The sequence below is a fragment of the Notamacropus eugenii genome, chromosome 4 (genome assembly GCF_028372415.1).
Source record: "Notamacropus eugenii isolate mMacEug1 chromosome 4, mMacEug1.pri_v2, whole genome shotgun sequence".
NCBI classification, from domain to species: domain Eukaryota; kingdom Metazoa; phylum Chordata; class Mammalia; order Diprotodontia; family Macropodidae; genus Notamacropus; species Notamacropus eugenii.
The window spans coordinates 434,269,307-434,293,228 of NC_092875.1; positions in this window are offsets into that span (position 1 = coordinate 434,269,307).

The following is a 23,922-nucleotide window of genomic DNA, read 5'->3' on the forward strand; positions in this document are numbered from 1 at the left end:
TTGAAAAAGAAAAAGCCTTTTGCTCGAACTGGGATTTGGTAACACATTACTTGGGTCTTTTGTTGGATGTTTCCAAAACCTGTGCTTTTCCTTGGGCTAACGCCTGCTTGCTTGGGCAGGAAGTAGAGGAGGAATGGGGCTGAGATACAGGAGACATAGATTGTAGGCCTGATTGACATCTTGTTGGGCTGGGAGAAGTTGATAAACTTCCCTGTGTCTCAGTTCAACAACACATAAAATCTTTATTTTTCTCAAGGTGAGCTGTGGAGAGTAGGACTCTGTGTTGCCAGGAATGCAGAAGGGTGTGGTTGCCATCCACATGTGTCCACTTAACCTCATGATGTCATTTTAACTTCACTACTTATTCATGCCTTAAGGATTTTTATCTTTTTTCCAGATTGTTTTTTCAGGGGCTTTCAGTTGGAAACTTTATTTGAGAATTTCTTTGCAAGTTGGTGCTATTGATATAGAAATGCCAAAGGGACAGAAGCTATATGAACTAAGAAAATTTTCTTCCCACAAGAAAATGAAATTGTTGATTGGCACAAGGAATCTCTTAAAGATCAATAATTGCCTCAGTGCAGACAAGAAAGCTGGAATGTGAGAATCTCATTATGATTCAAAAAACATTCTAGATAAATGGTAAGTTCTGTAATATGCTCCAAATAATAGTGTGGCGATGACTGACAAAGTGTGACCTGGTATACACAGATGAATAACACAGTTGTAATACCCCTAGGCTATTTTAAGAATTATCGAATGGGGATATATTGAGCTAACTTTATCCCACACTGAAATCAACAGGAACTGGACTGTGAGGATAAAGGAGGATGATTTAATAATTATAATAATGATATGATAATAATAAATACCTCATATTTATATAGCTTTAAAGATTTGCAAAGTATATTCCTCAAAACTCACAACATGAAGTAAACTGCGTACACATTATTATCCCCATTTTACAGATGAGGATTCTATTTGGGTAGTATTTAAAAATACCAGGGTTTCCTTAACACGTAACAAAAATTTATGGAACCAGTCGGAATAACACAACCCTTTGGGATACTGAAAGGTTTTCACCATAGCCAAAGGAAAAAAGGCGCCACCTTGTGGGCAAGTGATATTCCTCATCTGGTCCCCTTAAATACTGTTAACTGGCAGCGAGTGAGAAGTCACAGGATTTTAAGATCATCCATTTAGAGCTGGAAGGCATGTTCAAAGTCATTTAGTTCTACGGATTTCATTGTACAGTTGAGGAAGCTGAGGTCCAGAGAGGTTAAAGGCCCCACAGATTGTAAACGACAGTCGTCTGATTCCTGGGTCAGTTAAGTAGTGCAGTGGATAGGGTGCTGGATCTGGAGCGTACAATCCTGGGCAAATCACTTAACCCTGTTTGCCTCAGTTTCCTCAACTGTAAAATGAGCTGGAGAAGAAAGTGGCAAACTACTCCAGTATCTTTGCCAAGAAAGCCCCACATGAGGCCATGAAGAGTCCAACATGACTGAAACAACTGAACCTCTGATTCCAAACACAACACTCTTTGTCCCAGGTAGATGTAGGTATTAGTGACCAGACACTTAGATGAACAATGTGCACATTATTCACCACAGGAAAAATTACCTGGCCTTGTAAGTGTTTGTCAGGGTCTCATCTCTTCCAATGGACTCTAAACTGTGTGAGATTAGGGACTTGATTTTAACTCAGATTTTCTCTCACTGTGTTGGCACATAGTAAGTACTCAGCAAGATACTTGCTGAATGAATGAAATTTAAAAAAAATATTTAAACTTTAAATTGCACAATTGAAATTCATTATGCTGGGAGATCTGATAATATTCAGAAACAAGTGAAAAATAATTCAACTATTTGGAGAAATACTTTATAGAAGGGCTCTTCTAGTTGGGAGGTGTGTCATTTGTCAATAAGTAATGGAAAACGTAATTTAGAAAGTATTCTACCTCCCACCCCCATCCCTGCTCCCTTCCATTGGCTTAGCAGTAGGACTAGGAAGCTAGGTTTGCTTTAAGTCTGCAAAGACATATAATTTCAGAGCTGTTTGACATGGTAAGTTAACATTTTCTAGCAAAAGGCAAGAGATAGCTTATGTCAGTGACAGATCTACTCTGGTTCAGGCAGGTTTTTCCAAAACAGTCTTCTGTGCAGGCTTCAGATTTTCAAAATGCTTTCAATTGAGTGATGTTGTTGCAAAAATATTTGCTTCCAAATCAGTGTGCCGTGGAAAACAGAAGGGCTCAGTCCCCACTGCTGTGCATTACAGGCTGGGCTTTAAAGAGGAATGAGGAGTGCAGTAGCAGCAGCCCATTCCAATGGTGTTTTCCCACTGCTGGGAAAGCCACACACTGTCTGTGGAAAACAGGATGTCATTGCCTCAGTTAATTTTCTTAGGGGTTTAGGATTTCAAATCGCACTTGAGAACACCAAAGCTTGTGTGAGCCATTGACAGATTGATAGCCCGAGCTGTGATTTGTAATACGTTGGTGAACATCTTGAGATATTTATGTCATGACTGAGGTAAGATTGGAAAAAATACATTTGCTTATTTGGACGCACTTTTTTCAGTGGTGTGCTTTCTATTAGTTTGGGAGGACTGCTCAGCCGAACAGATTGACAGTAAGTCATGCCTTTCCCTCATCCTCCGAGACACACTGAAACTGATGTACTGGTTGTCTTGGGGACCCTTGACAGCAGCTGGGAACCTCGACAGTTTTCAGAGCTTTGTAACCTAGCCTAAGCCCCAAAACAATTCTGATTAGATTATTTTCTGAGGAGAATTCTTGGAAGATGACCTTGACATAGGAAGCACTAGAGGGGCATCTCTGGTGGACACCCTGGACAGAGAGCTACTGAAGCCTGACGCAGGTTTAACAGCAAGGACCCTGAAATACACAGGAGAGCCTGCTGTATAGGTTCTTAGATCTGCTTTTCTAAAAGGAAAGCAACTTTTGAGGGGTTAACAATCTTTTTTAATCAAACACATGTATCATTCACTTAGTTCAGGGGAAAAAGTCAGCACCCTGAACTTCAGAGAAAATATAAATGGAGAAATAAAGATCAGTAGTGAGGGCTTCCAACTGCATGACCATAAGCAAAACATACATCACAGGTCAACAGATAGTTTGATCATTACATACATACATAGTTACCAGAGAGAGAAGCACCAGCATCTGGGTTTTCAAAGCTGGGGGTGGGGGTGGCATGAGAGGTGGGAGGGATCACTCAGCAGCTGCTTAGAGTCTTGTCTGGCCAAACAAACACTTCCAATTAATAGGACCCAAAATAAACCTCACCTCAGAGTATTTTTATACACTTTTCAGAGCCAGAGGGCATCACAACTCTTGGGGTGGGAGCGTTCCTACCAAACAAATCTCCCCTAATCAAACTTCCCTTCATGGGCAGGCCCATTAATGGCTGGAGAAGATTTTTAACTCTCATAGTTAACGTTGAATCAGGGCTCTCAAGACATTTAAGCTTGAGATGTACAGAAAAATATTCAAACATTTTCACTTAAAGAGTTTTGACTCTGTCTCACAAGACTATTCTTCCAAAGAGAGGCAACCTTCACTGTGACCTATTTCCCTTTGTCCTAGAGTATAGCCCAGGGTAGGAGAAAGTATGAAATGGAAGTTGTTTCATTTCTAATACTCATTTAGACAGTTGATAAGTTGGGACAACTAAGGTGGCACAGTGAATACAGCACCAGCCCTGGAGTCAGGAGGGCTGGAGTTCAAATTTAGACTCAGACTCTTACTAGCTGGGTGACCCTGGGCAAGTCACTTAACCCCATTGCCTCCAAAACAACAACAAAAGAAAGTTGATAGGTGCAAGGTCACTGTCTTTAAAATGTATATCCCCAAAGCTATGATCACATCAATCCTTTGTCTGCTCAGGAAGCTTCAGTGACTTGTATTGCCTTTAGGTATTTAAAGCCCTTAACAAGTTGGCTCCAGCTTATCTTTCCAGGGTGATGGCATATTTTCCCCTTCATGTTCCTAGACAAGCTGGACTATCTGATACTCCAGGAAGTTTAATATTCTGCTTCCATTTTTTTTTTTGCACAAGCTGTGACTCTCAGATCTGCAATGTTCTCTCTCTTCAGCTTCAAGTCTTGGAACTTCTCGCTGCCTTTATAGACCAGTTCAAGTTGCATTTTTTATGAGGCTTTTCACAGATTTTTAGTGCCCTTTCCTCAGAATTGCTCTGTATTTATTTTGTGCATAATTTGTTTTATTCTTTTTCGAATTTGTGGCATACTTCCACTAGAGGGTCAGTGCCTTGAAGGCAAGGACTGTCTCCTCGTTCTGTATCCCCAGTGCCTAGTATTTTTTGGTTTAGTCCTACTCTTTGTGACCCCATGGACCATCACACACCAATGATGTTCTTGGAGTTTTCTTGGCAGAAATATTGGAGTGGTTTGCCATTTCCTTCTCCAGCTCATTATATGGATGAGGAAACTAAGACAGAGTTAAGTGATTTGCCCAGGGTCGCATGGGTAGAAAGTATCCGAAGTTGCATTTAAACTCAGGTCCTCTGGACTCCAGGGCTGGTGCTCTATTGACTGCATCAACTAACTGCCCATTTATGATTCTATGATTCTATTTTCTGTTAGAGGAAACACATACATTTATTATCCATATAGTTTGTCTTTTTAAAAAGACTTGCTAAAAGATCTTGTTTGTTTTGTTGGTAAACAATTTTAAAAGTAAGGCCAGGTAGCTCTCTGTCACGCAGCTTTTTCATTGTGTGGAACTGACTTGGCATGACTAATTAGCTCTGTGAGGACAGAACTTTTGGTCTGGAAAAATCTCCTCAGAGGCAGATGCTTGGAAATACATTTGAAAAGAAAAGTGGGGTGTTAATAGGGCTCACCAGACCTGGCGAAGGTTACAAACTTTAATTTGCTTGTCCCCTTCCTTTTTACCTGCTACTTTCCCCCTTCTTTGAAACACTCTTTTGTTACCCTTCTGTTACCTTTGCAATGTGTCCTTCCTACTTTTCAAAACCTGCTTTTAGGGAAAAGAAAGCTGAAATTCCTGATTCACACTAATATCTAAATGACTGATAGTTTAAAACTTATTCCTTCCAGAGATATTTGTAATAAGCAAAGATCAAAGCGAACAAAATGAGGCCTCTAAGTGTGGAATTCCAGACATTAGCCAATATGGAGGAGTTTCAGGAAGAGTTTTCCCAGAGTCCTTAGAATGAATGACACCATTTCTGGCTCTCTCTACTCATAAAGCTACCCCTGTGACTTATAACACAGCCATTTGTTTCCCTTTATTTCCTTCCAGTTTCTGCATCTGGTAACTGGAGGACCAGGTCTGCATGCCTCAGGTGAAAGGCCAGATCAAAGTAAGACAGAATCAAGGCAATTATTGGGGTGGCTCAGGGAAAATCCCTGAAAGATTGGAAAATCCCAACCATTTCATGTTTTTTATGACTTTGTAATTTTACAATTTGACTTTAGAAAAACAACAACAGGTGAGTTGAAAGATTAACTAGTTGGACGCACCACCAAATGGTTCCATTTAAGTCTGACTTTTCCCTTTGGGATCTTTTGCAGATACACTCAGTCTCTAAAGCTTAGGATCTGTTGACAGACGCATCCCATGTCCTACTTAATACCTCTGCCCAACCTATAATTTAGACTATGTAATGAGTATTATTTACAAAGCTGGCAGCATATTTGGCACTCTACATAACACAGAACAAGACACAGAGCTCCCCTCCCGTTGAGTTTGAGATATGCCAACCCCTTAATCCTCTTTCTTAACCCCTGACCACCTGTAGTGTCTTTGATTGGGTTTGTGACCTGGAATGCTTCCTTAACCAAATTGTAGCTTTCTACCTTGTTGAATTGGGGATTGTAGGCACCCACCTACATCTTGCAGCCTCCTGGACCAACCTATTTCAAAGAAGGGCTTTGTGTCTTTTGAAGCAGGCAACTAGGGAGTGGAGGGACTTTTAGTTTCCTTGACAACATCTCCACCACACCTTTCCTGATGAGCCTGTATGAAGAGAATGGCAGGCCCCTGAAAATGAGCTCCTGGTTGGAATTTTCTCTGTCACAAGTCCTTTTTATACAAACCACGCCCATTTTAGAGCTGCTTAAACTGAAAGGGAAAAGGGTGAGGATGAGGATGAGAACACAGAATATAGAAGGAGAAGCAGAGAAGAAGATTGAGATACAGCATTTGCAAAGAACTAGTGGTTTTTTTCTTTTTTTTATTTAACTTTTAACATTTATTTTCACAACATTTTGGGTTACAAATTTTCTCCCCTTTTATCCCCTCCCCCCCCAAACCCAAGCATTCTAATTGCCCCTGTGACCAATCTGTTCTCTCTTCTATCCTCCCTCTCTGCCCTTGTCTCTGTCTTCTCTTTTGTCCTGTAGGGCCAGATAGCTTTCTTTACCCCTTAACCTGTATTTCTTATTTCCCAGTGGTAAGAACATTACATTTGATCCTAACACTTTGAGTTCCAACTTCTTTAGCTCCCTCCCTCCCCACCCCTTCCCTTTGGAAGGCAAGCAATTCAATATAGGCCAAATCTGTGTAGTTTTGCAAAAGATTTCCATACTAGTTGTGTTGTATAGGACTAATTATATTTCCCTCCATCCTATCCTGACCCCCATTACTTCTATTCTCTTATGATCCTTTCCCTCCCCATGAGTGTCGACCTCGGATTGCATTCTCCTCCCCATGCCCTCCCCTCCATCCTCCCCCCCACCCTGCTTGTGCCCCTGTCCCCCACTCTCCTGTATTATGAGATAGGTTTTCCTATCAAAATGAGTGTGCATTTTATTCTTTCCTTTCGTGGAATGTGATGAGAGTCGACCTCATGTTTTTCTCTTGCCTCCCCTCTTTATCCCTCCACTAATAAGTCTTTTGCTTGCCTCTTTTATGAGAGATAATTTGCCCCATTCAACTTCTCCCTTTCTCCTCCCAATATTTCTCTCTCACTGCTTGATTTCATTTTTTTTTTTAAGATATGATCCCATCCTCTTCAATTCACTCTGTGCACTCTGTCTCTATGTATGTGTGCGTGTGTGCATGTGTGTGTGTGTGTACTCCCACCCAGTACCCAGATACTGAAATGTTTCAAGAGTTACAAATATTGTCTTTCCATGTAGGAATGTAAACAGTTCAACTTTATTAAGTCCCTTATGACTTCTCTTTGCTGTTCACCTTTTCATGCTTCTTTTCATTCTTGTGTTTGAAAGTCAAATTTTCTTTTCAGCTCTGGTCTTTTCATCAAGAATGCTTGAAAGTCCTTGATTTCATTGAAAGACCATTTTTTTCCCCTGAAGTATTATACTCAGTTTTGCTGGGTAGGTGATTCTTGTTTTTATTCCTAGTTCCTTTGACTTCTGGAATATCCTATTCCACGCCCTTCGATCCCTTAATGTAGAAGCTGCTAGATCTTGTGTTATCCTGATTGTATTTCCACAATACTTGAATTGTTTCTTTCTAGCTACTTGCAATATTTTCTCCTTGACCAGGGAACTCTGGAATTTGGCCACAATGTTCCTAGGAGTTTCTCTTTTTGGATCTCTTTCATGCGGTGTTCTGCGGATTCCTTGAATATTTATTTTGCCCTCTGGTTCTAGAATCTCAGGGCAGTTTTCCTTGATAATTTCATGGAAGATGATGTCTAGGCTCTTCTCTTGATCATGGTTTTCAGGTAGTCCCAGAATTTTTACATTGTCTCTCCTGATTCTATTTTCCAGGTCAGTTGCTTTTCCGATAAGATATTTCACATTATCTTCCATTTTTCGAATCTTCACGCTATGTTCTGTGATATCTGTCTTTCTCATAAAGTCCTTAGCGTCCATCTGTACCATTCCGGTTTTGAAAGATCTATTTTCTTCAGTGAGCTTTTGAATCTCCTTTTCCATTTGGCTAATTCTGCTTTTGAGAGCATTCTTCTCCTCATTGGCCTTTTGAACCTCTTTTGCCAATTGAGTTAGGCTAGTTTTCAAGGTGTTAATTTCTTCAACATTTTTTTGGTTCTCCTTTAGCACAGAGCTGATCTGCCTTTCATGCTTCTCTTTCATCCCTCTCATTTCTCTTCCCAGTTTTTCCTCCACCTCTCCAACTTGACTTTCAAAATTCTTTTTGAGTTCTTCCATGGCCTGAGCCCATTGGGTGGACTGGGACACAGAATCCTTGATTTCTGTGTCTTTGCCTAATGGTAAGCATTGTTCTTCCTCGTCAGAAAGGAAGGGAGGAGGTGTCTTTTCTCCGAGAAAGTACCCTTCAATAGTTTTATTTCTTTTCCCTTTTCTGGGCATTCTCCCCAGCCAGTGGCTTGACCTCTGAATATTCTCCTCACGCCCACCTCGACTCCTGGTCCTCCTAGCCAGCGTTTGGGGACTGAGATTCAAATGCTGCTTCCTGCCTTAGGGCTTTTGGTGGGGGCAGGGCTGCTATTCAGTGTGAGAATTAAGTTCAGATGGTCAGGTCGGGGCAGGGCCGCCTCTCAGGCCCAGTTCCCTCAGGGGGTTTATGCACAGACCTTCCACAATGGATCCAGGCTCCCGCCCGCTTGGGGAGCCCCTGTCTGCAGCCGCCTCTCAGCTTCTATCTCCCGGGGGGGGCCCGAGCCATGGGGGTACCCCACTCCCCTCTCGACCCGCCAAAGAGACTCTCTCACCGACCCTTGTCACCTGTGGGTGGGGGGGCTTGTGCCGCCTCTGGAGATCCCGTCCCTAAAGCCTGCTCGGATCTGTACCTCTCGGAGCCGCGGCCGCTGCAGGTCCAGGCTGGGCTCCGCGTCTGCAGTGCGACGGACCTTTTGCGAGAGGTTTGCAGGTCCCTCTGTGGGTGGAGGGACCTTTGTGGCTGCAGCATATCTCATCCCCGTAGCCCGTTCGGATCTTTTCCTCATGGTGTCGCGGCTGCTGCAGGGCTGCACTCAGCTCCCAGTCCCGGCGCCCAGTCCACAGTGCGAAGGACCCCCCGCGAAAGGTTTGCAGGTCTCTCCGGAACAGAAATCTCCCTCGCTCCAATATTCCGTGGCATCTGGGTGCAGAATTCACCGTCGGTTGGTCCCCTCTAGCCGTTCTATGGGTTGTGGGTTCAGAGCTATGTGTATGTGCGTCTTTCTACTCTGCCATCTTGGCTCCGCCCCCAGAACTAGTGGTTTTTAAATAAAGGAGAAAAGATAAAGAAGAAAAAATTTATCCCATCTTTTTAGCAATACAAAAATGTCACTTCAATACATTATTTCTTATTACCTGGGTACTTCAAAGAGTATTGCTCTCAGAAGCATGGGTTTTTTATTGCCAACAGGTAACCCCCAGTTGAGAATCAGCAGACACTCTCTCACACTGAGTTCCTTCAGAAATGGGTAGATAGCCTCTCCTCCGAAGCCAGGGAGGTGGCAGCCACTAGCATTTGTTGGCAATAAGATCTGCCTCAAGAAAATGTAACTTCTGAAATCAAAGGGCTGTTGGGTGAACCAGATGTCCCAGGCATTAAAGGGAACATGTTGGAGAGGAGAAGGGGGTGAGCCTTCTAAAGTTCAGAGGTTTCTAATTTCCACATGCATGACCACACTTTCTGGGAACCATGTTTAGCCTGGGGACCACAACAAGCATATTTGGTTAAACTAGAGAATGTTACAGCTCCTCCCTGTTCACTTAACCTGTGGCTAGGCACCTATATTCAGCTTTCCCGTTAAAGTCTTTCTTAGGCATTGGGGTCTTTCAGATCTGCTTTCCTTGAAGGGACAATGTTTATAAAACTATGTAATGAATGGGTATGTAGCAAGATGTGTGCACATGTATTAGAAATGGATTGAGGTGACCTTTAATGAGTAGAACCAGCTTCTTGATACCATATAGGAAAACTTCGGTTTTAGAGACTTCTACAGAAAAGGGGGGCAGTTTGCGGTGTTACCTCTTTTAGGTAGGAATGTTCTCTATTGGAATGTTATCTTTGGGCATGTTACTTAAAAGAATCTTTATGGACTCCAGATCTGATCTGTCTGACTAGCTAGGCATCCGCTGTTCACATTTTTGGTGGTAAGGTATAGTCAGGTGACTTTCAATTCAGCAAATATTTATTAGTTACTCCTACCAACATTTTTTCTTTTTCTTTTTTATTATGAACTTGAGAGATTTCAGCAAACATGTACAGCTGCATAGAGAAAAAGACTTCATGAAACTGTGAATCTCTATTATGTATATAGATTGTTTCATTTTAAAATTATATATTACATTTAATGGGGCAGATAGGTAGTGCAGTGGATAGAGTGCTGGGGTCTGGAATCAGAATCTTTCTGAGTTCAAATCTGGCTTCATACACTTAGTAACTGTGTGACCCTGCGCAAGTCACTTAATGCTGTTTAGTTCCTCCTCTGTAAAATGAGCTGGAGAAGGAAATGGCTAATCTCTCCAGTATCTTTGCCAAGAAAACCCCAAATGGGGTTGTGAAGAGTCAGACATGTCTGAAAACAAATTGCAAAGCCGTCTCCATAACATATTGTATGCTGTTTGGGTTTTATCTTTGTGCCCAGATCCACAAGAATCTTTAAGGTACAAGAAGCTGTGTGAGGTACTTGGGATACAAATTTGAATCCCAAACACTCCCTGCCCTCATGATGTTCACCTTCTTCTTGGGGAGAAAGCCATGAGACAGTGATTAGAGCTCTGGACTGTCAGTCAGAAACATAAGCTTGAATTCTATCTCAAACACTTACAAGGTGCATCAACCCAGCTGGTCCCTTAACTTGGCCTCAGTTTTCCACAATTGTAAAAGGTAGGGGTTGGCCTCCAAGGGGTTAACATTCCTTCTAACTTTAGGTCTTTTGTAATATGACTGAAATAACCTAGGATTCCAGGGGACACCAAAAAAGAATTAGAATGGATGTAAAAAGTAATACAATACAATTTCTAGGGGTAGAGGAGAACTCTAAGGGGTAGAGGGAGAAGCAGGAAATGTTTCCTATATTCCTTTGTTTCTTATTTGAAAGACATAGTGTATATCATGACAAAAACATTACTTCCTGATTTCTCATACTTTTTCTCTACCAGATCTATGAATTCACTGGTAGAAGGAGCTTCTGATGAAGCAAGCAGATGAGTTGTTGTTCAGTTGTGTCTCCATTTGGGGTTTTCTTGGCAAAGATCCTGGAGTGGTTTGCCATTTCCTTCTCCAGCTTAGTTTAGAGATGAGGAAACTGAGGCAAAGAGAGTTTAATAACTTGCTCAGAGTCACATAGCTAGTAAGTATCTGAAGCCAGATTTGAACTCAGGAAGATGAATCTTTCTGATTCTAGATTCAGTGCTCTATCCATTGTATCATTGTAGAGTAATAAGTACTATACCTCCCACCTCTCTGTCAGGTACTTTCATTTCCTTAATAAAAACCCTCATACCTGAAGGGCAAATTATAGTCTTAGGAAGGTGCCTACATCAGAACTTTCATCAGCATAGTCACCAAAATTGATTTTAGAAGAATGTAGCCTTCCCCCTCAAGGCAGAATGGTTGTGGAACATAGGTGTTGAGCTAATATGTTGGTTTAAGGAGGTAGGTGAAACAATGGCTAGAGTACTGGCCTTGCAATCAGGAAGACTCATCTTCATGATGGCCTTCATCTGATCTCAGACATTTACTAGCTGTGTGACTCTGGGCAAGTCACTTAATACTGTTTATCTCAGTTCCTTGTCTGTAACGTGAGGTGGAGAAGAAAATGGCAAGTATTTTTGCAAAGAAAATCCCTAAACAGGGTCACAGAGAACGAGACACAAGTGAAACAACTCAACAATAATATGTTGGTTTGTATTCTCCTTCCCTCCCTGCCTCTCTCTCTTTCTCTCTCTTTCTCTCTCTCTCTCTCTCTCTCTCTCTCTCTCTCTCTCTCTCTCTCTCTCTCTCTCTCTCTCTCTCTCTCTCTCTCTCTCTCTCTCTCTCTCTCTCTCTCTCTCTCTCTCTCTCTCTCTCTCTCTCTCTCTCTCTCTCCCTCTCTCCTCTCTCTCTCTCTCTCTCCCTATCTATCTACAGGAGAATGGTTCATGGTAGAAGGATAGGATCATTCATAAGTAATAGTAATAGAAAAAAGTCTCAATAAAACATTTTTAAAGGAAAAAAATTACAAGAAACATTGGTTCATGGACAATAGGACTTTAGAGTTGGAGGAGATAATTTCGTTCTATCCACCTATTTTATAGATGAGAGTTTTGCAGGCCAGAGGTGTCTAGTGACTTACACCATGCCTTAAATTAATTAATGATGAAGCTGGGATATGATCTATGATGAAGCTGAGAACTATAGTCATTTGATGCTCACCCCTACACTTGTTTCCCTAAACCTATATTTGTTCTCATTTAGCATTTTGATTTGTAACTGTCTGATGTGCTTATCTAATATTGTATACTGTAGTATCTATTTGTATTGATGTCTTTTTTCCCACTAGACTGTAAGCTCTTTAAGGCCAGAGATTGTGCTCAATCTAGGCTTCCTATCTCTCAAATCCTGAGCACAGCGCTATGTACACAGTAGGTACTCAATAAATGTTTGTCATATTTGCATTTGGACACTATATTGCCTCTCATTTTCATTCCGCTGATAACTAGCTGTATGACCTTAGGAAAGTTAACTTCTTTGAACCTCAATTTCCTCATCTGTAAAAGGAAGGGATCTTAGACTAGAAATGATCCCTACATTCCTTCTAGCTTTAAAATTCTACGAATCTAATTAAACAGGCCTGGAAGATGTACACTAACAACTCTGGAGAATTCATTAACCTCTAGTTACAGTTCAAGTTCTTTTAGGCTAACCCACTTAAACGGTATGAGAATGTGTGACTTGGCTTTTCCTTTGATTATTACTTCTGTAAAATATTCCAGGTGAATTGATTTATTTGGTTATTTGGAGCATTTATTCGGTAACTGTGACAGTTGTTGGAAGACTTAATGCTCATTGCCCAACGGATCTGTGAGCCCATTGATTAGGAAGTCTCCTCCACCGAAGCAGATTGTAATCATTCATACTCACCGGTCTTGTGAGATTCTTGTTAGTGAACCCTAGAGGATCAACCCCAACATGCTGGAGGCCTTTCTAGCTTTTGTCATCCTATGTTCTTGTCAGCCCTTTTCTTCCTACCATATATACATTTTTTGATGACATCTTTTATTCTTGAAAGATGCGTTGAGAAAGATAGAGAAAAAATAAATAAACCATAGAATTCCACTGAATCCACCCAAGGGTATATGGGTAAATATTTAATAATAGGTTCTCTGAAAACATAAACTTAAAAGTTTAATCAACACGATTAACATTTTTCTCCACTGTTAAAATCAGACAATCCACAAAATAATAAATCATTGTTAAGTCTAGCCAACAAAATGATAAATCAAATCATAAGTGATTTGAAAGTGTTTGTTGATTTCTGAGGCGTGAGTTCACACTGAAAATTTAACAAATGACTCTTAGGAGTTGGCATAAGTTGGCTCTTTTTGTTGTGGTGGTTGAGTTGTTTCATCTGCATCCAACTCTCAGTGATCCCGCTTGGGATTTTCTTGGCAGAGATACTGGAGTCGTTTGCCATTTCCTTCTCTAACTCATTTATAGATGAGGAAACTGAGGCAAACAGGGTTAAGTGACTTGTCCAGGGTCACATAGCTATTAGGTGTCTTAGACTAGATTTCACCTTGTGAAGATGAATCTTCTTGATTCCAAGCCCAGTGCTCTAGCCACTGTGCCACCTCGCTGCCAAACTGTCTCTGAGTGCACCGCTGGACTCTGACCGATTTCACTCAATAGATCTATGATAATGTCTAGAAATCTATTTAGCTAACATTGTGTTGGGGTGGCATCCTAATCTGATGTTTCACAGTTGTGTGGGAATGATCTTGTGTTCTTGAAAACAATGCCAGTGGAACACAAGGTCTGGCAGACCATATCATGTTATATGGGCCTGGAGATGAGGCCATATAGGTTAGAAAATTGACCACAGGGTGATAAATATTGCTGCCAAAACAACTCTCAAAGCCTATCTCCTAAGGCATGAGGAAGGCTTGTAGATCAGCATTGGCAGAGAAAATATCTGCACCAATGAAATCATAGATGTATCAAAGAGTAAATATGTATGTTCATGCACACTCACATGTTTGTGTGTGCCCATATGTATGTTTAAATAAATACATCAGGAAAAATCTTCCAAATATCAACCAAGTAAAAACTTTTGCAAAGAAAAACATGGTCAATTTTAATAATTCTCCATCCAAGTGATTAGTTGTTCCCTCTCTTCCTTTGGCTATTGCTATGTCGTTTCATGCTGACTTTTCTAACGTGAATGGTTCTTGGGCAATCGTCAGTTTTTCATAGCTTCACCATTAGCGATAAAATCCTTTACCTTCTTCTCTGTGTGGTTAAGTGAAACAGTCTGCCAAGACTGATGAACAGCCCATCAGCTATACATGGCAATTCACAAAAAGACTGTAGAAAAGATTACAAACATCTATAGTGTTAGTTACAGGAACATTACCCATACAGCATGTAATCCTATCCAAACCTTCCTACAACAGTTTCACAGTGCGCCAGAATTTTTAGGATAGTTTCTATTTTCATCCCATGATCCCATGTAATACATAGTCTTGGCATTTCTTATCACTACCAACCATGCATTTCTCATTTTTAAAAAATGTTTGTTCCAAATTTCAATACTATGCCTTCTTTTTGCCTTAGACCAAAAGCCTATCACACGTTCTCATCATTTTAATTAAACTCGGGCCAATCCAGGGCAAATGTTTGATTTTGACTCAAAAGGTGCATACAAATCACAATTTCTATTCGATTCCGAATGGAAATGCTTCCTGCAGCATCCTTTCAGCATGTGGAATTAAACAGTCTGCCAAATTTATGATTGTACATTGGTCAAGAAGGGCCCTGCCGATTCACAAATAGAAAAGCAAACACATGTTAATTCAACAAACAAACATCATGCTTCCATAGTTTTGAGATCCTCCATAGAAAAGAAGGTTTAGACCCAGAATATCAGAGCCCTGACTTTATCCTTGAGAGAAGTGGGTACAGCCAGTGCTAACTGGCCACAGATGTGGTAACCAGTGATCCTTAGGAAATTACACACAGGTTCAATATCATGAAATTTTGAGTACTGATGCCTCTTCTATTTCTTATGTTCTGCTTGGTCTTAGACAAAGAAATTTGTCCTTTTCCTTACCTCTAAAAACAAAGGGAAGACTATTGATTTATGACTGTTGCAAGTTTTTTGGAGCTTGTTGGATCAATTAGTGTCTTCAAAGGTTTTTCATAACAGGTGCTGATGCAATCTGCCAACCAGTGAACTAGCTTACTGATGGAGAAGTGGTCAAGTAACGATCAGTGATGGGGAATTGTTTGGGATGCTATGAACACCAGCACCCTGTGAGTTCAAGTTTGATGGTAGTCAAAATGAAGCACTTATAAGCTATTGAACAGTTAACAAAAAGAAGCTAACTTCACTCTAACACAACAAGAATATGCAACGAGTTTACATAGTGGCCCTTACCTTCATAGTTCCCTTGCCTCTATAAGGAAATGTGTTACATCAGCAAGGCAGGGAATTGTGACTCACAGGATCTTCAGATCTCTGCTCTGAGAGGCCTTGACTGTATGAACGGGACTCTAAGCTCTTAGGTGACCAGGAAGCTACCAAAGGAGGTAGGAGCTAATCAAGTCCTAGAGAGAACTTTGTGGCCTTTTCGAGGAAATGAATCTCTATTTGTGTGAAACAGAAGAACCCTGGTCTGATCACAAGAATGCTTCAAAGACAAATTTGTCATTTGAGAGGCAGGGTGATGTAGTGCCTGAGATATTGGGCTTGCACTCAGCAAAGTTCTGGTTTCTAATCCTGCTTCAGACAGATAGCTACATTGGACAAATCATTTCATCTCTCCGCCTTAGTGTACTCATCTATGATATGGGTATAAAATTCTTGTGTCTCATCAGGTTGTTATAAGGTATACTTGTATTCCATACTTGTCTGCTATCACATCATTACATTGTGTAATTGATAAGTTAGATTATTTCAAATCCCTTTCAGTTGCTTTTTGCCCTTGGCATCTTAAAAAACAAAACAAAATAAAAAATAAAACTGTAGCTTCTTTGAGCTCATGTGAAACTTGGCATACAATGAGTCTTTCTGAAAAATAACTTTAACAATAGCAGAAAAATGATTGTACCCATCTCACAGGATCATTACAAGAAACAAATGAGATAATATTTATTTAAAAAAGGGCTTAGCACAGTATCTGGTATAGAGTAGATACTATATAAATGCTTATTCCTTTCCCCTACAATGAGTACCTCTATAAGTATATGGAAGATAAATGCAAAGAAATGCAAAATAGTTAAACATAAGGTAGTTTCAGGGGAGGGTACTGGCAGTTGGGGTGTCAGGAAAGGTTTCATCTAGAAGAGGCAGCTTGCATTGCATTTTGAAGGCACAGGGAGGTTCTAAGAGGCAGCCTTCATTCAAGGCATGAGAGACAGTATAAAGGCATGGAGGCTAGAGATGGTGCACCATGAGAGCAACAGAGAAAAGAACAGTTTGGCTAGACTGCAGAGTAATGAGAGAGGGGAGGAGAAAGTTCCAATGAACATGGCAAAATAGGCTGAGGCCTGGTTGTGAAGGCAAAAAGTGTTTTAAGCAAAAACTAAGCAAAAGTGTTTTAATTTTATCCTAGAGGTGATAGGTAGCAATGGAAGTGTATTGGGTAGGGAAGTGACATCTGTGCTTAGGGAAGGCTTTTGGCAATAGTGTGCAGGCTGATTGGAATGGGGAGTGGTTTAAAGCAAGGCAATCAATGAAGAGGATATTGAAATAATCTAGGGGAGAGGTCATAAGGACCTGAAATAAGGTGACAGCTGTGTGAGCACAGAGAATGGTTTAGATGTGAGAAGGGTTGTGGAGGTAGAAACTGCAAGATTTGTCAACTCCTGGGATATAGGAAGTGCAAGCATCTGAGGAATAGTGTGAGATGATGAACCTCAGAGTCCAGAAGGATGGTGGTGCTTTTAACAGAAATTAGGGGGTTTTAAAGAGGGGAGCGTTTAGGAGCAAAACGAGAAATGAACTTGTTTTTTGATAAGTTGAATTTGAGTTATTTCTGGGGTATCTAGTTTGAAAAGTCTAGTAGGTAATTGAATCAGGATTGAAACTCAGAAAAGAGACTGAAGCTGGTTATATAGATCTGTGAGCCATCCACTTAGGTATGAGCATCAAACCCATGGGAATTGATGAGTTCATTGAAAGAGAGAGAGTGCTACAAAGCTGGAAGAAAAGAGGGCCGAGGATAAAACTTTGGGGAATATTAACAATTGGTGGACATGACATAGATAAAGAGCCAAAAAAGGAGACGCAGGAGATGTCAGACAGGCAGGAGGAGACCTAGAAGACACTCACAGTTCTATAGTGGCTTTCTCCCTATAAGGTAAATTGCACACACATCATTTACCCCATTTCACAGATAAGAAAACTGAGACTCAGAGAGGTGAAATGACTTTTTTTTTTTTTTTTGATATTTCACAGTGAGGGAAAGAATTGGGGCTATCCTGTGCTAAAGTCTTCTAATTACCAATACAATTCTGTTTCCACTATATTATGCTTCCAAGGAATCTTTGATGGGTCCATATAGACAATAAAATGACTTTGTGCTAAAAACCAAAACAAAACAATGTTGATCTTTAAATAATATTGCTATTTTAATGCAAAATAAATCCAGTGTCTTGGTGCTGGGATATGGTAGCAAGAGTGATAGATTTGGAGTTGGGGCACCTAGGTATAAATCTTCACTCTAACTGTTAATAGTTGTGTTACTTTGGTCAGGTTGCAACTTTTCTGTGCCTTGGTTTCTTTATCAGTAAAGGATTGCATGAGATGACCTCTAAGGTCCATTCCAGCTCTACATGATTATATTGGCACACTATATAGTTCAATGTTATTTGATGTCCATAGCCTATGATCTGATAGAACTGAAATCTTGATTTTCAAAGGCTGAATGTGCACATTGCAAATTATCCTCGTTAACCATGCTTTTCAAATTATTCTCATTACTGAGCACAGTAGGTGAAAATGTCCTATATCAGCACAATTCAATGTGATGGGTTTCCTACTACTTCTCCATGAAGCTTACAATGCAGAGGGAGGCCTTTTAAACAACAAACACAGAATTACCTTTCCCATTCATATGAAAGGTGAGGGTGACCATCTCCATTAGGGAAAAGGTAAGAATTCTAAATGGGGGAATGCATTTCTTATAAGACACAGTATAATATAATGCCAAGTATGTTGTATTTACAAACTGGCAAAGTTGATAAAGGAATAGTCAGTATTGGAGGGGTTGTGGAATGGTGAGCAAAGAAATTCACAATTGATGGAACTGGAAATTGATCTGTCCATTCTAGATTTGTATTTCTACAAAGAAAGTGTCTAAACTTTTCAGATTCACATATCCAGAGATTCTACTGCTAGCCATCTAACTCAGGAAGGTCAATGATAAAGAGAAAGTTTTCATAGACATCAAAATATGTATAGCAGCACTTTTTTTGGTAGCCAAGAACTAGAAACAAAGTAGAAGGAAGGTCATCAACTAGGGAATATGATGAATAAAGAGAAGAAGAGGAAGACAGGGACTGATACATGGAAAAGTAAGCAGAATCAGGAAAATAACATATATGGCGGCTATGATCATGCGAATGGAAATAAACAACAAAATCAAAACGAAACACTTTGAAATTATAATGATCACAATTGATCCTCAAGAAGAGGTAGGCACCTCGTCTGATTTCTTTCCAAAGGTAAGGCTGTTGTGGGTAGAACATTGCATTTAATGCTATTTTTTGAGTATTTTTGCTAGTTTTATTGACTTTTTTTTGACCGTCTTTTGTTTTTGTTATTGTTGTTGTTGTTGGGGATGGCTCTCTGGGTGGGAAAAGGAAGGGAGCTATACTGAGAAATATATTGGGAAATATTCTAAGATGTGAGTTCCTTGAGGGTAGGGATGGTTGGTGTTTATCATGTGCTCTAAGAATATCTCTCAGTCTTTCTTTTTTGGTGAGAAAATGCCCTATATTTGTTAATATTATATAGATATTTGCTGATATACTTTCCAAATCTGTTATGATTCATTTTACAGGTCTAAAAGTATGCCTTAAGATCAGTATTATGTAAGTATTAATTGCTTTAAACATGGTCTTCCCATTGAACTTTGATTTCAGAATATTTGTAAGGCTCTTAACCCAGCTTCCTCCTTAACATCTTCATGCTCAACATGTCTTGTCTGAAGGAGAACAAGGTATTTGTTGGTAATGCTTTTAATCATTGGTTCATGGTGACTTCAGGATTATTATTTGGAATTGCAAATGCCCCAAATATCAGAGATATCTATAATCAAGTAGGGATAGTGACTGCATTTGTGAATTCATTGGTATATAGAACTCTTACAGAAGGTGACTCTTTTTGCCAGGGCAAATTAACACATTCTAAACTGTGAAGGTTGGAAGTTCAATTCCGTGTGGACGGTCTCGGGCGGGTAAAGGTGGGAGCTTCTAAATCTTAGAGTTCTTACGAGACCCCCCAGGAAAACAGCAGGGAATCGAGAAGGTCAGACCGAGCTAGCTCGGCTAGCTCAGGTATTTCCGCCTCTTCCCGGGAGATACGTGATGGGTGGAGCCTCCCTGCTCTTGAGGCTGTCCCGGATTGGACACACCTGTTGTCTCCTAACAGGCTCGATATTGATATGTAAACTACGCGACAGAGGGCTTAAGTAGGTCCAGGAAAGCCCAAAAAAGCCTCTTGGGCGGAGGGCCACATGTGAGCTTACTAGGCTCCCCATTTTCCTCTCTTTTCTCTCCCCTCCCCCTCTCTCCTCACTTATACTTCTACTTCCAATCTCTTATTGTAAGATCTTTGCCTCCTTGGGAGATCCCTCTCTCTCTCCCTCCTAAGGAAGAATCCCCTGCACTTGTAACTGAGACCCTGAAATAAAGCTCAACCCTTGTTCGACTCTGGAACGTCCTTTCTCTCATATGCGCACCCGGCGTGGCCAGCCGAAGACCTCGGGAGGTGAGGTAAGAAAGACTCGGGTAGCCCACAGGCCTCTAGGTCTGGCACTAAACAACTTATACTCTTAGAAAGTTGCTTAGAGCATTGAGAAATGAAATAATTTGCCTGAATCATGCAGTTAGTGTGTATCAGAAGTGAGAGTTGAACCCAGATTTTTCTGGCTCTAAGGCTGATTCTCTATCCACTCTGCCATTTTCTGAAGCACAATGCGTTACACAGAACATTGACCTAGATATCTATTGACATGGATTCTAGATCCTACTTTGCTGATAACTGATTGTGTGACCTTAGGTCAGTCATTTAACTTCTCTGTGAGTCAATTCTGAGTCTTTAAAATGAGATCATTGGGTTAGATGATCTGTAAGACCCATTTAAGCTCTGAAATCCTACAAAATAACTTTGATTAGGATCCAGGAAGACCTCTTCTGAGACATAATGGTTGTATGATCTTGGGCAAGTTACCCTCTCGGTGTTCTAGGCAACTCTAAGATGATGATGAGCAGAAGACGTGCTGACCTGGATAAGTGGATGTCTCCTCATCTGGAAGGCCAATATATCAATGAAATCATATTTCTTGTTTCTATCTTTATCCCTATACAATTATAGCCTGCATTTGTTGTTGGGATCTATGCACATTCAGAAGAAAGAGAAGATTGACAGCATTTTTAGTGGATGCTCTGGGGCAAATTTACAGTGGGGTATGGACAAAAACTGAGTAGATATGCATAGATTGCAGTTTGCATCACTGGAAGGAAAACTCCAAATGAGTTCACATATACAGAGCAGTATGAGTATTATTTAGAGTTATTTAGGTTTGTCAGCATCCTGCAAAAAAGTGGGACTGTGTGACACTCTGAGGTTGACCAGTAAGCCATAGTTAGGTGGACAAGAAGACACCATCAAATTTATATTTTAGAGTTTCTCAAACGTTCTTTACCCTGCTGCTGAGTGTGCCTCTGGCCCTATTTCAGAATCTGAAAGCTGAAATTACCCTACTCTCCCTGACTCTTGTCTCTGGTGATTTTGACCTTGGCTTGGTGACCTCACCTTCGCATTCCTGTGTTTCTGACCTAATAGCCTGACTCTGCTCTCCTATTTCTGATCTCCACTTTCATTCATCAGCTCTCTGACTCTCTTAAACTTGGTTTGATTTCTTGCCCCTTCCTAGTAATCTAATCGAACTCAATTTCTGCTTTTGTTCTTTTGCTTCAAGTTGGAGTTGGTGATTTTTGCCTTTAATTCCTGATTAACCTCACCATAATGCCTCAGTAGGCAGGCCCTGCATTTCTCCTACTGTCCTCTTCTAAGACTGGGATGATTCTGCCTAAGTGTACCAAGTAGTTCATTTCAATTGATTTTTAAAGCATCTGGTGCCTTTCTCCTGGTATCTGGAGTCAAGTCAAAAATTGTTACTTCTCTATTAGTACCAACAAAGGATCAGAAGGAGAGAGGGATAATCTGACCTGTAAACTCTAGAACCAGAAATAGCCATTTCTACAGTCTCTCTTCATGCTCAGTGAACTGCAAGACAAATAAATCTCTGACGGGCCTCTTCTGAGGGTGGCAATCTCCCTTATGGATGTATGTACATATGAACTATGTTACAGAAAGAGTCAAGACCGGTAACTGTAATCCTTGTGCTTCTACATCTTTGGCTCAGACCAAAGGCTGCTTGTTTAACCTTCATCCTAATGCTTGTCGGAAACTGAGTTGCTTCCTCACACATGTTTTCCCCTCAGATTGTTGATGTTGGGCTGCATCCTATATGATAACAAAATACCAGACCTCTTGGTCATTGGTTTGCATGCAGCTGTGGCTGGTTGGATTTCACAGAAATCCCCATCTGCCATCTTTTTTTTTTTTTGTCCCTGTCCCAGTGAATGAGGGGTTTTTCATTTCTAGGACAGGAATTTTATCCCTTAAACTTCTACTCTCTTCTAGTCTACACCAGTTGTCATCAACCAGGTGTCTAATAAATGTACTCTATGGGTTGTGAGATAAATATTTGCTGACCACCTAGTCAATGGATAGTCTTTGTGTAATACTTAGAAAAGAGGCCTAAGAGTAAATGGGATTTGGGAAAACCTTTAGAAGTTGGTTCAGAGTTTGGTTTATCCAAACTGGGGCTGAAAATGGTATGGCCTCGACCATTCGGCAGAATCTGGGATTTTGAGCGTATGAAAGGTGGGTCAGATTGGCATGTTTCATGAGGGCTTTCTCTGGTTACAAGATGATGAAAGAGTCCAACTGAATAAGGGAATTCCAGGAAAATAAATGGCAGTTTCAAAGCCTGCTTGGAGCACAGGTAGCAGGACCATCTGGGGCAAGGATATGCTGGACTTTTGAGTTAAGTGTTGCAATCTGTGCTTTCCTTAATGGTCACCTTTTTGTCAGATTCAGTCCCTAAAGACCAAAGAATGGATTATCTAGGAGCAGCTGGGCCTAGGTAGCGGTGTCAGTCCTTGGCATTGTTCCACCAGGACGTGGACAAGGGTGGCACATGTCTAGTCTCTGGGATTAAAAGTGTCCTTGGAAATGAGAGTTTTGCCTTATCATAAATGGGAAGGGAGGGGAGCAAGTGAACAATTCAGGACCAAACAAAGAGAAACTTTTTATTTTTTTTTTACCTTTCATACCACAAGTGTCTTTCCTGGTCTATGGAAGAATTGGAATATTCCTTTATGCCCTGATCTACATTCCAGGAGCAGAGAAGCCAGTATATTAAAGGAAAGATGCAATTTAAGGAATGGGGAAGGTGACCTCAGTCCCTTCCTTTCCCAGTTTGCTTCATGGTCTCAGGAAGTCCAATATATCCCAAACTATTTCTCTTTGACCTATTTTCCAAGTCACTTGTTTTTGATAGTAGATACCTCATATTTTCTTCTATTTTTTCAATTTTTGATGTGATTCTAATCTTGACTGTTGATTCGATGATGCCATAGAGTCCTCTTTGGGCCATACTAATTCTAGTTTTCATTCTTTCCTCCAGAACTCTTATTTTGATTTTAATTCTATTTTTAATCAGTTGCTTCATTTCTTTCAGGTTTTCTTCTAGTACTTGTAGCCAAATCATTTTTTTTCTTCTTCTGAAGCTCTGTTTGAACCATATTATTTTTTCATAATGTGTGACTTCTTTTTACTCATACATCCTGCTTCAATTTTTGGCTTATAACTTCATTGTGACTGACTCTCCACTTTTCAATGGCAGCTCTGTTTATCTTGAACTCCATTGAACGTAATGTCTCTGTGGCTAATACCATCCAGGGCCCTGAAACCCCTCTGATTTCTAGTTTCTTAATTTGCTGTCTACCTCTTTAGAGTATGAGGTCCTTGACAGCAGGGACTGTCTGTATTTTTCCTATTTGTATCCCCAACTCTTAGCACAGTACTTGGCCCATAGTAGGCTCTTAGCAAATGCACGTGTCATTGTATTGTATTGCATTCTACCTTTGTGTCAGGGCCAGGTTCTGCCTCATTCTGTAGTCTTGGATAGAGTGGTCAGATCCTGGTTGGTCCTGACCTTGATTTCCTAGACGTTAGTCACTGACTTCCACTGCTCATGTACTGGCAGGTATTGGATCCCCTTGGGTTGTTTTGGGTCAGAGTGTCGCAGTCTTTGGGGATCTCACTAGCATCTCTGGTCCTAGTACTATGATTTTCTGACTATAGAGTTTTTTTTTTTTTTTAATATCTTCTTCCAGGTTCCTTGCTTCTGGTAACTGAAGCCATTGTAACTACAGGTTCCATTGGAACTTCCTGTTAAGAGTGCCAGAAGACTTTTCTGCTTGTTTTCCTGGGTTTTTGCTGGTTTCCCTAGGTAGGTGAGTGA